The following is an 18,798-nucleotide window of genomic DNA, read 5'->3' as shown; positions in this document are numbered from 1 at the left end:
GCAGGTGTTCAACCACAGAGCCACGCCACCGCTTGAAACAGCTTAAAAAAAAAAAAACACTATACGAATGTCTTGTAGTGAGAGGAGTCTCCATACCGCATGTAATATTGCATGGCAAAAGCGTAGAATCGTGCCAGGTGTCAAAACAGGTGAATTGCGCAAAGAGTGGGTGTTTTAAAGGCACACCGATTACAAAGGGTTCAGACAAAAGGCGATGCGCACGGGGTTTCATATTGCTTTCGCATATATTCTACTCTTGTAGGCGAAGCTCAAGAGTCTTCCAAGTTGTTCTTGTTGCAGCTTTTGTTTTGCTTCATGACGTCCAATGCTGTCTAGGAGTTACCGGCAGTTAGCTTTGCTGCTGCTTTTCGTAGTGATGTAACTTCAATACGAAGAAAAACGCTTTCTGGAACAATTCGTTAACTTTAGCAGTATTCTGTTAAAAGACAAACATCGCAAGCGAAATATTATACCATTTGAGCTCAAGCGCAATTTTTCTACATGCTCATCAATAACTCACGTTGAAAGAATGAATTTAATAAATATTTATTTCAGAAATCGTATCCTATACTGGTGTTGGCGCTAGTGAGGATCGGTCGAGTCCAATAAGTGATATATGCGAGAGGCACTCGGTGTTCAAAGAAACAGCGACAAAAACCCATACGACGTTTGAGTCTGAGCTCTGGTGTATTATCAATATTCAAGAAGAAAAGCCCTCCAGTACGAGCGCAGCCTTATCAGACTTTGTCCTGCTGTTTGTCATCGTCAGGGACAGCTGCGTATAGCTCTCACATAGTAGAGTGCTTCGTACTCTAAATTGTCCACCTTTTGTTTTAAAGACACCCTCAAGAACATTTAAAGGGACAACTTACCGCTGACGGGTTGTAGAGTGCTTAGTACTCTCAGTCGTTTATCTTCTTTCTTTCCTAAACAAAGATTTAGCCAATTACACCTGTACCAACTCTGTAATAAGGAAAGCTGCATAGCTCTTACATAGTGTAGTACACAGCACTTTAAATGTCTCCGATTTCTCTCCTGAACAAACCGACTTAGAAGCGTGCCATATACATATTTTTTACGTGAGCAAGAACAAAGGTAGGGACACATTAATGTTCGCCAGAGGGGTAGTCAGAAACTTTATTCGGGGGGGGGGGGGGATTCAACAATACTTTATACTTCTTTATTGAAATAGGAAATAAATTAAGGAGTTGTCACCATTAATGGCAACGGACACCCCTTTCCGTTTGGATGTTAATATAACAAATGTGATAAATAAATAAAAAATTAAGAAAGAAGAAGACTATATATATATATAACACCGTCAAAAGAGGAATAAATGAGAATCCGGGTACACTTGCAGCAATTAAAGCATTAGAAAACAATAACGGCAATAATGACAATAATAACTGAAGAGTTCACGGCACTGCAGCTCCGACGGTCACTGGACAACTGAAAATACTTCCAAGTGTAACTACTCTTTCTAAGTACAGCTGTCGTATGTTTCTGTTTCTATCTTACGAATCAATCAATTGTGCCAAGCATGACATGTCCGACAGCACCCTTGTGCACAATCAGGAGCCCCCGACTGCGGAATCCAGGAGCGGGCCAAAATTGACATTGCGCCCGCTTGCAAACCTTTGCGGCAATACGCGGCGCCCCACTTTCGGGGACGAGACGTCCACGTGGCACTGAGTAGTTAAAGGCTTAACTTTCTTAAAAAACTCCTTTTTTCCCCACACCGCACCGCCGGAGCCACGCGGCGTAGCCTGGTCGGGAACAATACGTTAATGGAGGGAAGGATATGCAGGCCGCGGGCAGGGGTGGAAGGGGGGGGGGGGCGACCGGAGAGGGGGGGTGGTCTACCTCATGTTCTCACTGTTTTTTTTTTCTTTTTTTTTTCCTCCACGTATCCTCTGTCCTTTAAGATTGTATAAAGCTGAGCACCAACAAACTGTACCCTCATTCCTGATGAAGGCCGGACTCTGGCTGAAACGTCGAAATAAACAACGTTGTGACTTCTCACGGAGGATCTACTTGACTATATATATATATATATATATATATATGCGGTCCTGCATTTGCCCTCTGTGCATGTATATACAGGGTGTTTGAAGAAATGTGTCCAAAATACTCAAAAAACGCCAGGCCTGCGCGGACAGCGCAGCACAGTCAGAGCGAAAGCTGGAAGAGCTGCATTTCTAGAGCCCGTTATAAACTCTCTTGTGACTACTAATAACATTACACTAGCAACGTACCCACTACGGCACGAATCATAATTTTTGTGAAGTTGGCAAGCACCCACCCCGACATTATTCGTCATTCTGCGGTGAAGCGAGGTACCATCTGTGAGGTATTATGTGCACTTTGTTGATGCGACGGCTGATGACGATGAAGAATTATGGCTGATACCTTTGTAATAGGTTGGAATCTTTAAACGACCCACCAGTTACGTAATTTGCATTGTGTGACTCCCCGTCGTTATTTAACTCTCCCACCATGCTTTATAACATACGTTAACGTGAGAAAGAAATAGAGAGAGAGAGACAGGGAAATAACTTTATTGAGACCCAGATGAAATGGATCATGGGATCCTTATGGGCTTCCTTGGTAACCAAAAGAAGTGAATTTGCGAGGAACCCACTACGCTATAAATCATAATTTTGGTGAAGTAGGGAAGCATCCACTATTCAATTATTACAAATAACATCTCCTATACTTCGTTTGGCATTATTGTCTGTTAGTTCTCATTAATAATGTATTCAATTTTTCGCCATTCTGCGGAAAACCGTGGTACCCGCTAAACACCTGTAAGGCATTATGTGCACTTTTTTGATGCTGTGGCTGATGACAATGAAAAATTATGACACAGGCCTATGTAATGGGCTGGAAGCATTCAACAACCTACTCGTTGCGCAATTCGCATTGTGTGACGCCTGGTTACAGATTCGCGTTGTGTGATGCCTGGTTGTTATTTTACTCTACCGATTCACGAGCAGCTTGTCGAAATTTTCAGAAAGGAAGAATTTCCAGGCAATCCTAAGAAATACTCACAGCTACAGCAAAGAAGAACCTACCAGAAACGTACATCGTTTGGACTCCAAGTCACGAGTCCCTGATGGGAAATGAGGCAGCCGACGCTTCCGCTCGAGCTCATGTTCACCGGCCTTCCCACAGGGTGCACTTAGGAAGAAAGATGATGTACCCAAAAAGTACAGCGACATCTTACAACACTACAGGCTAGGCCGAACAATTTATCCGCCCGCTCACCCCAGCCTAACTAGGGAAGAGGCAGTAACCCTCAGGAAGTTGCAAACAAACACTTACGTTCACGGTATATTAGTTCACTGTATCTCACCGACTGAGCACTGATACATCTGCAAGTACTGTGATGTCCCGGACACCCTATGCCATATGGTGTGGGGATGCGTACAAAACCCTAGCACCGCTACACTAACTGAAGAGCAGTGGGAGGCTAAGCTATCGGATCCAGACCTCAAGAATCAGCGAAGCCTAGTTCAACGGGCGCAAAAGATGGCGAAGGCCCGCGGCTACCTGGAATAAGGAGGCTGCCCACCTTGGGCGCACAGTGCGCTTGCTCCAAATAAACGTTTATTCTATCTCTACCACGCTACATTACATACGTTAATATGGTTCCTTCCCGACATGAAGCCTGTATAGTGTCTTTTTGCAAAGCAGTCTGAAGCACCGGCATGGCTCTGAGGTTGAACACTGGGCTCCCACGCAGAGTGCCCAGGCTCAAGCCTCGTTCCATCCTCGAAATTTTTTCTTATTTCGCTTTTTTTTTTATTTCGCGTGATAGTGGTTACGGACACCAGCGGCGGCTACGGCGGCGGCGGCGTAGGCGGACAACTACGGCACCCAAAACGGCCCTTGTAGTGATCTCATAACATCTTTCGCTGTAAAATCAGCTAAAGGCGATATTTGTTCGAGGCCTTCACACTTGCTTCTTCCGTAGATACAGGCATAATAAGGTGGCTACATATCATTTGAGACAGTAATTAAGAAAGTTAAATAATTAACTTTCTAATAAGTGGAGTTTGGCGTCTATATCTCAAAGCTGCGATGGGTTCTTCCCATGAAGAATTTTAATCCTCCCATTTGACACAACCACCTAACTCCACTAAGTAAAAAGTTAAGGTATCTAGCTTTATGAGTTACTGTCCCTAAAGATGTATTTAGGCATCTTAAGATACCTGCAGCTACAGGAAAAGCAATACGGGAAGGGAGCAAGCTATATCGCATTTTCCTGTTTTTTATGGCTTTGGACATATTTCGTGAAACACCCGGTATATTCATTTGCAAAGCTGAACAGTTTCGGCGGGTTTGAACAACGCTTCCCCCTGGCTACGACGCTTCCCCCTGGCTACCCCCCGGGGGGTGGGTGGGAGGGGGTTGTACCCCCCCTCCCTCACGCCCTTCTTCCCACCAGTATGTGAGCTGTCTGTTGTGTACTAGAGTCGATAATACCTTGATTGTTATCATATGCAGTTACCTATCACTGTGCGTCTGTTCGTCCTTGGGAAACGTAGTCTATTCGTGCTTGCTTTCGACAAAATGTACGATGATTTTACTGCAGAATGTGTTCCCTCTTTCAGCTTTACGTTGGAATCTGATAATATTTTTCTTATATCATGCTGTGGCAACGTTTACTCCATACAGTGATCGTACACAATGTTTCCGTTAATATATTTTGCAGTGTTCTCAGTCCAAAAAACTGTTGTATTATATTGAACGCCACGCAGAGCTCTCACTTAGTGCTACAAAAATCTTTATGCTGCATATAAAGGATGTAAGAACGTGACGTAGTATTTGAGTAAACAAGAAAAATTAATGGAATTCAGCTAAGTAATTCGAACTGTGGCGCCAAGATTTCTCTCGGGATGTGGTGCCGCCTAACGCCCGGAAAACACAACCTCATCGATGACGGGCTCGCTTTCAAGGCACACCCCGAGGTGGCGCCGCATGAACGGGGTTTTTCTCTGTACGCTTTCTGCGCGTGATTCAAATCACTCAGAGCATAGGCGCGCGTAGGGTAGGGGATGAATTTTCATCGAAGCGCCCCCTCCCCACTCCCCAATTGATCAAGTCCGAAAGAAACAAGCTTCGTGATGGGTAGGAAACTGTAGATGGAGCGATAACGTGATTCTCAGAACGGCTGGCCTTCGGTTTCCGGCTTTACAGGAGTAAAGGTGCGAATGAAAGTTCTCGGAATTCAATATCTGGGGTCCACAGCAACTTTGATCGAACAGTCTGAGACCGCCCAACTGACTTAAACTATGGGCAGGCTTGATACCCCCTTACATGATTTCGTGGAGGACCAGGGGGGGCGGGGGGGGGGGGGGGGCTCGTTGCCAGCCTAGGTGGTACTAGTTGTTACGGTGCTCGGCTGCTTACCCGAAGTTCGCAGATTCGATCCCGGCCGCGCCAGCCGCATATCGATGTTTGCCACAAGCTGGAGGCCCGTGTACTGTACGAGGTCATTGCACTTTAATAAACACCAGGTGGTCGAAATTTCCGGGGCCCTACACTACGTCGTGTCTAATCCTATCGTGCTCTTGGGACGTAAAACCACAGAAATTATTATTATTATTATTATATTATTATTATTATTATTATTATTATCATTGCCATCACTTCACTGCCGACGAAATCGTTCTGATCTCTTGTTTCTTTACAAGCTAGTCCACGGTATCATATCCTGCCCTGTACTTCTCAATTGTGTTAATTTTCGAATTCCGCGTAAGTTAACCAGAGAGAACAGACCGTTTCATGTACCCGCCTGCTTCTTCCAACACTCTACCGTTCACAGAATACAAAGTCTCTATAATGTTAATTTTCTTGATCTTGACATTTTTCATAGTCCACAATCATTGTTTTTATCCGAGCTTTGTACTGTTTTGACATAGTATGGCACAATGTACAAAGTCTTCCCTTCTCCGTCTTTCCGCATAGTTGTATATATGCAATCTAATTTTTCATTCCCCTTCAATATTTCTCGTGTTGTCTTATTTCACTCCTCCCCTTTTGTGTTCATTTCTCTTTGTCTACGTGTATTTGCTCTTTTTATTTCTGAAGACTGTCTGTATTGTATAGTTTATTTTTTTTGTTTTTTTTTTGCGTGCGCCTGCACAAAGACCTTACGGTTGTTCCTGGGCACGTTAAATAAATGATTGATTGATTGATTGATTGATTATTATTATTATTATTATTATTATTATTACCGCACCATGGCTCCCAGTCGGGATGCATGCTTGCTATGCTCCTGCCCGTTTTTCGGTAAGCAGCCGTTTTTCCGCTGTGAAAGTTGCTCTAAACGCGTTCATGCGAAATGTGTAACCTGGCCTGATGAAGAGCTGCAACTCCTGAAGTCTGGATCGCGCTCATTTTGCTGTAATTTATGTGATCTGAGCCGTGCTTCTGGTAAGCCTAGCGAAAGCAACTCGTCGGGGTGCAGCGGTGAGCATTGCAGTTCTCAAACCGGTTCCCTCTCCACGTGTACCCCTCCGGGTGACGAACTCGCCGGGCTGCGCCGCCTCCTCCTCGACGCATTGGAGGGAATCTCGTTCCTCAGCGACGAAGTATCCCAACTACGCGAAGACAACGAGCGGCTCCGTAAGGATCATTCCCGCTGTGTTGAACAACAAGCTCGCGTGGTCGCCTCCCTTCGTGCAGAGGTCCGCTTCCTGCGTGAGGAGCTGACGCGCCGCACGGCCGCCGTGGCAGTGAAGGCACCTGTGAAACCCCCAGCGCATGTGACCGTTGACCCGTCTGTGACCTCCAAGCAACCTGCGTTCTCCGAACAACCCCTCTCCAAAATTCTTTCATCTTCGACTTCGCCGCCAGCTGACGTAGACACGTCGGAGCGTGTCAGTGTGATGCCTGTGACAGCCTCTTCTGCAGCGGTGACTGAGGGTGAAAAAAAGAAGAAACCCGCCTCGTTTGGAGTTATGAAAACATCCACTATATCTGTAGCTCAACGGCCACAAAGGCCACAATGGCCAAAGGCAATTTTTGTTACGAAGCTGAGCCCGGACACCACTACTGCTGACATTAAGAAACATATTGCTTCATTGTATCTGTCTCCCATCTCCTGCCGGCGACTTCAAACAAAGTTCCAGTCATATTCTTCATTCTATATTGAAGTTGACGAGGAAACACAACAACGCCTGAATGACCCTTCGATGTGGCCCCTCGGATGCCTCTTCAAGCCATTTCGTGGGGAGCTGCGCGATGACATGCTTCATCCCTCTGAGATAGTGACTGGAATCCAAAGTGCCGTGTGACGTAGACATATTCTACCAAAATGCTCGGGGTCTGCGTACCAAGACACTTGAGTTTTTCTCTAATGTTCTTTCGTCTGCTTTTCCTATTATTGCTATCTCTGAAACCTGGCTCGGCACTGAAATTCCCTCATCTGACTTTTTTCCCCCGACCTACACCACCTTCCGCAGTGACCGAGATTTCAGTGAAACCAAACAGAAAGGCGGTGGCGTGCTGATTGCCATTGACAATTCACTGAAATCCGTTAGACGGAAAGACCTAGAAACCATCGAAGAATCGATCTGGCTAGAAATCAACCTTGAGCGCCGTGAAAAATTGTTGATTGGATGTTTCTATTTACCACCCAGCATTTCCCCTGCCTCGTTTCATGATGTGATGTCTTCAATTGAACTTGTGATATCTTCTCATAGTGGACACAGAATTATTTTTCTTGGGGATTTCAATGTACCTGGAATTGACTGGAGTACGCTTACCTTTTCTCATTACAATCATTTCATAGAGAAAAAGTGCAGCCTGCTCTTGGACTTTCTGGCGTTTAATTCCCTACTGCAACATAACTCAGTCGTCAATTCCAGTGGCAACGTCTTAGACCTGTGTGTGTCAAACGATCAACCCCTTGAAGTTTCCCGCTCCAGCATCTCTCTTGTACGTCCTGACAAATTCCACCCACCACTTAACGTAAGATTATCCGCATTAGCCGAAACAACGAGCTACAGCAGTTATGTAAACAGATCTCCAAGATTTGCTTTCAAGCGAGGTGATTACACGGGCCTGTATCATTACTTGTCCACCGTTGACTGGTCACAGGTTACTGACAAACCGAATGTTGATGACCAGGTTGATCAGTTTGCGGAGCTTGTACTGAGCAGCATACGTAATTTTATTCCCCAATACACACATAAACAACGTAAATATCCCCACTGGTTCTCATCTGAACTTATCAGTGCACTGAAGCATAAAGATCGCGCACACAGGAAATCTAAATGTTCTCCATCGAGCGAGTGGAAGGAAGAGTTCAGCTTTTTTCGAACTCTCGCTAAACGCCTATATAAACGGGATCATAGTTCGTATATTGAATTCTTAGAAAAAAGCGCTTCTGACAGGCCAGCTGGGTTTTGGAAGTATGTACGTAAACGGTCCAGCAAAAGCGGAGAGTCTTTCAGACTACTAGACTCAAATGGGGTAGAAGTGCATGCCGTCGCTGACTGTTTTGCCGCACATTTCTCATCCGTTTATAAGGCCTCAGACTCTAGCACTGATATCAGACAGCCTAAGGCAGTTCGCTCACCCAGTGCTTTGTCGCTGGATGAAAATCTTATCTGCGAATGCATTAAGTGCTTAAAACCATCCTTATCATGTGGCCCAGATGGCATCCCCTCCGCCATACTAAAAGCTTATAGTAGTATATTTGTCCCAGTACTGACTACGATATTTAATAACTGCCTGGACACTTCCACATTTCCTAGCATGTGGAAAACTGCTCGTGTTTTCCCAGTATTTAAGTCGGGCTCTAAAACAGATGTTTCTAATTATCGCCCGATTTCTCTACTATGTGCCACATCAAAGATCTTCGAGCTGGCTCTTCACAAAATATTGTCTTTTAGTGTTAAAAGCTCATTGATTCCTAATCAACATGGTTTTCTCGCTGGCCGCTCAACTACCACAAATCTTGCTAGTTTCATGACGCAGATCTCCACACCTATTTCTCAGAGAGGACAGGTTGACGTACTCTACTGTGACCTGAGCAAGGCTTTTGACGTAGTCAGCCACACACTGATTATGGTTAAACTTGCGCAATTTGATGTTGACTTGTCGGTTGTGAATCTCCTGCAGAGCTATCTGCTCAATAGATATTGTTATGTAGCGGTAAATGGCCAAACGTCTTCTTTGTATAAAGTGACTAGTGGGGCCCCTCAAGGGTCAGTATTAGGCCCACTCCTATTTTTAATTTACGTTAATGATGTTTCTTTTGCCATTCGTAATTCTTCTTTCCTCTTGTATGCCGATGACATCAAGATTTTTAAGGAAATTCATTCAGTTAACGACTGTCGCTTGCTGCAGTCAGATTTGCGCTCTTTTTCCGAATGGTGCAACGCTAATAACCTTTCTCTGAATGCCTCGAAGACAAAATTCATGTCTATCACTCGCAAAACATCTAGGGTGTCATTTCAATACTCTGTCAATTCTGTGTCCTTATGCAAGGTTTATGAGATCAGTGATCTTGGTGTTGTTGTTGATAGCACGTTAAACTTTTCTGCTCACGCTAAGCGTGTTGCTTTGCGGGGTCTTCGCACCCTAGGCTGTGTTTGCAGATTGTCTAGAGAATTCCGTTCTCCTATGCCCTTCCGAAAATTGTACACCGCGCTATGTCTTCCTCAACTGGAGTATGCGTCCGTGATATGGAATGGCATTGCTCAATCCAGCGGTAACACCATTGAACGAGTCCAGAAAAAATTCCTTAGCATATATAACCATCGCTTTGCTAAAAAATCTCGTTCAAATACTGCTGAATTATTATCATTGCCATCACTTCACTGCCGACGAAATCGTTCTGATCTCTTGTTTCTTTACAAGCTAGTCCACGGTATCATATCCTGCCCTGTACTTCTCAATTGTGTTAATTTTCGAATTCCGCGTAAGTTAACCAGAGAGAACAGACCGTTTCATGTACCCGCCTGCTTCTTCCAACACTCTACCGTTCACAGAATACAAAGTCTCTATAATGTTAATTTTCTTGATCTTGACATTTTTCATAGTCCACAATCATTGTTTTTATCCGAGCTTTGTACTGTTTTGACATAGTATGGCACAATGTACAAAGTCTTCCCTTCTCCGTCTTTCCGCATAGTTGTATATATGCAATCTAATTTTTCATTCCCCTTCAATATTTCTCGTGTTGTCTTATTTTACTCCTCCCCTTTTGTGTTCATTTCTCTTTGTCTATGTGTATTTGCTCTTTTTATTTCTGAAGACTGTCTGTATTGTATAGTTTATTTTTATTGTTTTTTTGCGTGCGCCTGCACAAAGACCTTACGGTTGTTCCTGGGCACGTTAAATAAATGATTGATTGATTGATTGATTGACTGATTGATTGATGGATTATTATTATTATTATTATTATTATTATTATTATTATTATTGTTATTATTATTATTATTATTATTATTATTATTATTATTATTATTCAGTGTTTCGTTCTATATTATAGTAGGGATCTGAATTATTAACAAAAATACAAATAAATTTCCGGTTATTTCTGAGTTTCTGGCGTAAAATATATTCTTTTCTACACTGCAGCGATCCCCTGCGTGAACAAGAACTCTCTGTACGCCATATTCACGTCCCATTTTAATGGAAATAAGCCGTCGTCAATATTTTGACGACGGCTACCCATTTTTACTCGGTTCTTAGGAATAAAATAAAATTTAGGAAAAATATTAGTCTTGCCTTCTGTGATTTCAAAATTTCTCGTTTCATAGAGCCCGCTAATGTTTTGCACAGATAAGCACTATGCAAGCACGTGATTTAGTTAAGTTGGTGCTCATCATAAATTGCAGTATCTTCAGATAAGCGCTCAAGGACTTTAATCGTATGTTGGCGGACTTCTGATGGGCCTAATATTTTAGATTGCGAAAAAGTTCGTTCTCAGTACAATAAACGGCGTTCCTTTTCCAGTCGCTGTATATGTGCGTTGTGCTTGGGACAGTGAAGCGACTTTGTTTGTTTGTTTGTTTTGCCTTCTGTTCTATGGCACGTACCCACTCTGGGGTATGGGCCAAGAATATGTAGTCGAAACTTAAAATCTTATTCGAAGAATCTAAAATGGTTTTAAAAAAAAGTAAGAGTAGAAATGGCAATAATAAGTGATCGACAGGCCATAAACGTCGTCGTCGTTATCTCCGCATTAACTTATGGATGACATACAATGAATTAAGTATAAAAAAGGGCTTCTTTTGAACAGTTTCGAGACATACGATGCACGCACGTAGCGATGCATCGCGAGAGCTGAGGTGCTAGTTACTACTCAAGATTTGGGTCAACCGCGTAAAGGGTTGATTATTTTGTTTGTAATAAGTTTGACAAACGCATTTCGCGTTTTTTTCCTGGTCATCTAGCGGAGCGCAAATATTCTGTAAAAGCAGAAAAGCGAAAATTATGTTCCAGTCATAGAACTATGGGCTAGTTGTGGTCACCGCAAGTGAATTCAGAACCGAACCCGGCCTGCGTTTTTCTTCGCTGTCTACTTCATGAAACCTCCCGGATGTAATATTAATGAGAACTAACCGACAACAATGCCTTGGTATTATTGTCTGTTAGTTCTCATTAATATCGTGTTTAAAAAAGAAAAACGAGCCCTTGAAAAGGCGTCTTCCTTCCTTCTCCCTGATGTAATGTTTCTCGGGTCTTCTTTCATGGCGTGAAGAAAGATAAATTCCTAGACTACCACTGCTATGAAAATACCACAGAAAGCAAGGTGTGCGGAGTAAAACTTAAAGAAATGACACTATCCCCGCAAGGGCAAAACAATGAGTGTTATAGCAACAAACTGTAATGTTTTAGGAAGTAAGGCTGGCAGCTAACTCTTTTGGATTCGATGTCGTGGAACTCTACGAAACGCTGGTGTAAGAGAATGCGGCCGGGACACATGCTCGTTTTGCGCAGCCTCTTCGCGTTGAGCGCAGCACTTAGAAGGGATACGAGTCGGGCGCTGATACTTGCCGAGGTAGAGCGCGCGCGCGCAAGCGATCGCGACCGCGTCTTTCAGGGGCGTAGCCAGGCAGGGGGGGATTGGGGGGTTCAACCCCCCCCCCCAAATTTTTCAGTTTTGCTTGCGTATATTACACGGACACATACAACCGCACGCACGAACATAGATAAAGTATGGTTGAACCCCCCCCCCCCCCCGAAAAAAATGTCTGGCTACGCCCCTGGCGGCTTTAATCAAAGTTCACACTTACTGCTCGACACAGACGTCTTTTTCATGCTCGTTGAAGACGGGCGAGGTGTTTCCTTTCTGCTTGAGCATTCGACGGCAGGTCTAACATGCGAGAGGATCATATCGCATGCGCCCTCCGAGCGACAGAGATAAGCCGGCTCGTTTGATCTTTGCTTCAGCAGCGTTCTTTGCCCCTGGTTGCGCGGTTTTACCCGCGGGAAGAACATACGATGCGCGGGGAGATGCTACCAACTTGGACTTTATACGGGACATGACGGCGACGCCCACGGCAAAAACCCGTCGAGAGTGTCCATGTAATCTCTATCGCAATAAAACTTGCAGGACGTTTGGGAGTAGAACGCGACAGCGTAATCGGGCCTCGTGCGTATCGCCCTCACAAGTGCTAGCCTAGCTTCGGTTCTCGGTGCATGGCTGAACCGTACCGTAAGCAAACGAACGTCTGTGCGCGTAACATTGGCCGCTTCAAAGCATCCTAAAATGCCTATTACAAGTGCAGTTGCGAGGTACCCACTTAGCCATAACTCTTCCTTTTGCGAATGAGCGAAGGGCCCACTACGCGTCCGTAAGGCAACACGCGAACCTACGCATCTGCTCACTTTGTTGATGCTTTTGCTGCTTATGATGATTCAACATGCCTTAGCGCTTTGCGAAGGGCGGGCCTTTAGAACACCTACTCGTTGAGCAATTGATATGTTTTGACGCGAGGTGCGATTCAACGCTTCTGCCATCCAATATTGCAAGTGTTAAGGAGACTCTTCCCCCTGCATGACATTCATATAGTGTATTTTTTTCCAAAGCAGCTTCGAGCAATGATGTGGCTGTGTGGTAGAACGCCTACTCATCACGCAGAAGGCCTGGGTTCGATTCTTACTCGAACGGAAAATTTTTATCCTTTATTATATTAGCATCTTTCTCGATGTTTCGGTCACGGACAACGCTGATTTTTCGCTCAAAACCAATGACGCCGACACCGCAATCTCTGCGAATTGAGTGCGACCGTGTTAAAACTAAAGCTGTGCAGTATAAGGATTGGTGTTGCATAAAACAAAAAATGCATAATTTTAGTTAGATAGGTTCTTTAACAAATTTTGAAACAAAAACTCGCTGCGAGTAATGTAATGTTCTAAACTCAAGTTGTGAAGTTATAGCGCTGCAACAAGACCATTGTTCTAAGCTAGGTCTTATCTCTCCACTTTCATGAGTTGTCTAATGTTAGCTGGTCTCATCTGTACAGTAGGCGCCTCGTTGATGTTCTGGCGCTTGGAGTCGCCTTGATTACCATCTCACAGCTGTCCTCGTGTCGTACCTCAATAGGAACGGCGACACGAAGGATTGGGCTGGTTTCCCGTGCGAGAGCACATCAAAGCCATAAAGCTGCTCAGAACTTTTCCTGATTGCATTCATCGGAGGAGCGCGTCAATCAACTGTCATCCCTTTTACAAAATCACGGTGATGTTATTTAGGGTTCTTTTGTAGCAAGTACTGATCGCTGAATCGAACGTGGTTTTTTTTTCGGGAACACTGGAGCTGACATAAGATTTTAAGGACGGTTGCTCGCACAAGCTTCATTTAATGTCACACGCCTTTTTCTCTGAATGAGCGAAAAGTGCTGATGTGATGTGCAACTCGGCGTGAGCAAGAATACACTGTAAAAATATTTCATCGCAGAAGATTGTTTGGTGGCGTGATAGTTCAGATCGGTCGAGCCAAATAATGAATGGAGGAACGTATTGGAGTATGTGGCAGGACCACCACAAAAAGATCACAAAAATTAATCACGAATCACCTTTATATATTTCAAGCAGTGAAAACCCTATGATTTATCCTTCTAGTAATAGAAAAAAAATTTTCTTAGGTTTTAAGAAGAAAAATGTAGTCATAAGGTAAATAAAATTCAAATTGAGGTGAGAGTACAGAAAAAGATATGTGCTACAAAAGAACCATTGCAAAATAGAAAAGAGTGGAGTGTACTGGGCGAACGTACAAAAAGTACACACACTCAGCAAGAACCGCCGGCTAGGGCATAAAAGCAAAAAACACTGCCTCCCCCCCCTGCAACAAACAAAACAGACAGGTGGAAGATTGAAACAAAGCCATTATTCAATTGCCTTCGCAGCTCAAGAAAAAGTGGCGCAACAAAGAGAAACAGCGGCTAACAGCCTGTCTACAGCTAACAGACTACCAGGGAGGGAAAGATTCTTTTTTCTGCTGCTGGAAACAGCACTAAGTCTACGCCAGGTGTGCTCGCCCGATAGGGAAGTAAAGCGAGAACGTCGCCACACATTCGTTTACTTATCTCAACAACCCCTTCTGAGCCTCTGAGCTCAAGAACGGCAACATCGCGCGAGGCAGCACCCCATCGAGAGGTATGTAAAACTCTATCCCTCACGCTACCTTCTCAAGACAACGCTGTCCCGCCACTGCCTGCAAAGGTGAAGCCGCGTGTGCGACGTTGTATTCTGGGCGGTCCCTACTGATGCGTGCACGTTGTGGGGCGGCCTGTACGCGTATGTGCCATTGAGAAAGCGATGGTGGCAGAAGACTGCGTCGCTGGTACTGTTACGAACAGGCGACTAGGTGATTTTGATAAATTGCATAGATAAATGGCTGGCGGGCCTCTCTCGACGTAGGAATGACAGCATAATGAGTGCTTCTCTAGGCATTGCGGTGAGACAAAATCCTGAGAAGATTCACTTATCTCTCCTTTGCATCTACCTGTCGGTGTCATTCCTTAGAAATAGAGGGTGTTCTTTGCAGTGGCTCACACGAGCCCCAAGCATTCATAATCAGAATCAAAATCAATCTTATTGTGATGACTAAAAATATTACAGTGTGCTATTCTAAAGAACAAAGTCCCGACGTGAAAGAGGGAAATCGCACCTGCTTTAATATGCAAAGCATTTCTAAACGGTCAAAGTGACTTCGGTCACTTTGACCGTTTCTGCCTATCTATCTATCTATCTATCTATCTATCTATCTATCTATCTATCTATCTATCTATCTATCTATCTATCTATCTATCTATCTATCTATCTATCTATCTATCTATCTAGCTGCCTACGTATAGCGCTCTTGTGGTCGTCTCCTTAACTTCGTAAGGACCAAAAGTGGCATAGGGGGACATGAGTATATGACAGACGCTATTCACATGAAGGTCATGGTCTGAGTAACGTGACATGCCTCCGCCTATGTCATGAAACTCTTTCGACCAGTCACGTGTGAAATATAACCGCGTAACACGGCCCATGGTATACGAGTATGCGCCGCAGGTGATTCATAGCATATATCAATATAAACCCAGGAACAGCGAGAATAGCCTGGAAATATTGGCGCGAAAGCGTTAAGAAGCTCGTGTCGCAGAAAATCCTGTGCCGACATTGACGGCGTTGTCGAGTGAAAAATCCCGATGGAAGGAAAGAATGACAATCACACCTGGAACCAGATTCGAACCCAGGCATTCTACATGGCAGTCATGTATTCTACCACAGAGCCATGCCAGTGCTTCAAAATTCTTAGAAAAAAGACCCTACGCAAGCGAGTTGTCGGTGCGACGCTAGTTGTGTCTCCAGTGTTGGCTACCCGCTGGTATAATAATGTAATAAACATCGACTACGCAATTTATAGTGAAGCGTTGTTCGTAAACGCCGATGAACGCTACTTATCATACGCTCCTCCTCGAACCGTAGCTTGCATTTCTTCGCGGCAAAACTTGCATCTCTGCTCTAACGCAAGAGCCAACGTTGCGTCAAACCATAAGCGACCCTTTACATGCCAGTGTAGTCGACATGCCTGAGAAGCCCACGATCTGCGCTCTACTAAACTTACACACACTGGCATCGATCCACCTAGTAGTAAACTTTGGCTCAAAGCGCAAAATACGGCATCGGCTGCTGTTTGCTGACAGCTTCGCATGAAATCGATTTCCTGCAACGCGTGGGATCTGCCGGGGGGCTTTGCACGCAAAGAGAAAAATTCGACGAATTCGCAGTGATGTACAAAACTGTATTAGAAATCATGCCTATTTTCAGCACGCATCTTTTAAGGTTGCAAGTTACAATTATAGCTTTTAGTAACAACTGCAAGTGATGTTTCTTTGTTCTTGCCTAACACCATGTGAGGTCAAAACTGCCATGTCGGCCTTCAGATAGGAGGTGGCAAGGGAAGGGGAGGGGGTGTTCTAATATCGTGCAGGGGGCCGCATAATACTGCCCCGCGGGATGGATAAGGCCCGCATGCGTCCCGCGGTTGCCAACCCCTGGTCTAGAATCTTTAGCCAGATGTCACTGCGATACGCAGCACTTCAGGAACGTTTCCATGGCACTCGGTGATCGTGACACCAATCGTGGCGTGGCTCGCAGTGTCCCATAGATTCGTGCAATAATGACGTCAATCACATATAGTGCACACGAAAGCTGATACGACGTTTTGCAAATGTTAGAGCGGGTTCAACGACGTCAAGATTCGTGTTAGCGTAAGAGATAGAATGTAAGAAGCGAAAACGCCCTGCTGCTGCTAACCGTCGCTACCGTGCCATCGTGACTGCGAAAGCCGTACCTGTATTGTTGTCATGGGCACTACAAACGATAGAATGAAGATAAAAATTGAGTCCCTATAGCTAATGCTTGGGAGACCAAAAGCGAAAGCGTATGGCCACACGAAAGTGTGAATGTGCATGTGACAATGTCAGAGTAACTCGTTAAGTTTCTTTGACATTCTCAGTGTGTGTCTTGATGACTTATAGTGTGAAAACATCCCTTGGTCCCATGACTATTGGTATCATTCGTGTTCACGTGGACATGCGACGCCAGACTTTTTTTAATGCCATTTCTATGTTAAACTCAGACACTTTGGCTATTTCTATCTTCGTATCTATCTATGTATTTATCTAGCCGCCTACGTCTTGGCGCTCTCCTGCTCGTATCTATAGCTGTTAATATAACAAAATTGGCATAGCAGGGGAGCAGTGTATGACGAACATGATTCACTGGTCATGGCATGAATAACACAATATTTCTGTCGCCTAAGTAATGAATTACTTTGCGCAAGCAAACGCCATAGGTAATATAAGTCACAAAGGGTCCCATACGTCCAGGCAGTCTTCGGATACGATAAGCGCCATCCACTGAAGTTGGTCTACGTAGCACTTTGCAGGGCTACAAGCATCGACGGCCTATACATCACCAACGCAAAAGGTGACTTCGCTGGCTCTATCGACACAGTCTGTCGACGACATGACCAGGCTAGCAAACACGACTCTAGATATTTTCTTCTACCGGGCTACCACCTTTATTTGGTGCCACAACCAAAACTATCACCCCACGCTCGCCGGTCTCAACGTACGGTCTCAACGTACCTCGAAATAGACGCTCTGCTCACAGAAATTGGCGTGTTAGCCCTTTCTGAAACCTGGAGCGATGAGCCCACTGTAATAACTGGATTCCAATCTGTCGTTTACAGCAACCGGCTCCATTGCAGGTGCGGCGGCGTGGGCACGTAGAGCCCGGAGATGCGCAACCGAACACACAAAGACAAGCAGCGCAATCGGCGAGTTCTGCGTTGCGCACATCATTCACAACAACAAAACTTTGTTCTCGCCGCCATCTACGTGAGAATTGTCAGAACCCCTTCCACACATGCACACGGGTTCGTGAAACGTGCGTGCGTTCTCCATCATAACGAATAAGTATAATCACTACATATCGGCTTACCACGTCTTGCGCTGGTAATGGCTATGTTGCTGTTGGCATCGTTACGCAACTGTAAACGGCTGGTTATATAATACATCTGCGACTATTGAACATAAGTTTGTGCGCATACCATTTGCGCCTATCTTTCGCGTCATGTCGTAACGTCTCGCCCAATGTAAAACATTACGCCACCGTCACCTTCTCGCCGCGTGCTTCGCATTACATCGATTCCCACGGTGCGTGGGATCTGCCGAATTTATACCCGCGAGACATATAAGTATATTATCTTATTAAATAAATGCGTTATTGAACAATTTGTCCGTTTGTACAAATGTTCTGGCATTAACTTAAATCGGAACAGGGGTTCTGTCAGGTGGTATTTTTTTCTTCTCTTTTTGCGATTGTGAGGGTGCTTAGGCAGCGCCTATCGGTTTATTGCTTAATGTTATGCAGCACACAGCAAATAAACAACATACGCATCGCTGTAGTGTAGGCAGCCATTTCCTTCTCCCGCCGGCGTAACAAAATGAGTGAGTTACGGCAAGTCCATCGTGAATTCTCGTCCGCAATATGTTAACTTTCGGACGTCTCAGCGCTCTTGTGTCACATGAAGTTCGTATCACACACCTACGAGTTGGTATTACAAACGCGGCTACGCAACTCAGCTGCGCCTAGAAAAGAACCATAGGACATCTTGAAGACGATAGTAATAACAAAAAACTATGACGCCTCCGCAGCTGCGTCTTTTATTTTGCGTTCAAGACAGACAGCTAGGAGAAAGAAAATTAGAAACACGTGATAAAGAAAAAGACTGAAGGCCTATTGGCTGGAATGAAGAAGACAAAGCCGTAT

The sequence above is a fragment of the Rhipicephalus sanguineus genome, chromosome 5 (assembly GCF_013339695.2).
Source record: "Rhipicephalus sanguineus isolate Rsan-2018 chromosome 5, BIME_Rsan_1.4, whole genome shotgun sequence".
NCBI lineage: Eukaryota > Metazoa > Arthropoda > Arachnida > Ixodida > Ixodidae > Rhipicephalus > Rhipicephalus sanguineus.
This window is presented reverse-complemented; position numbering follows the sequence as displayed.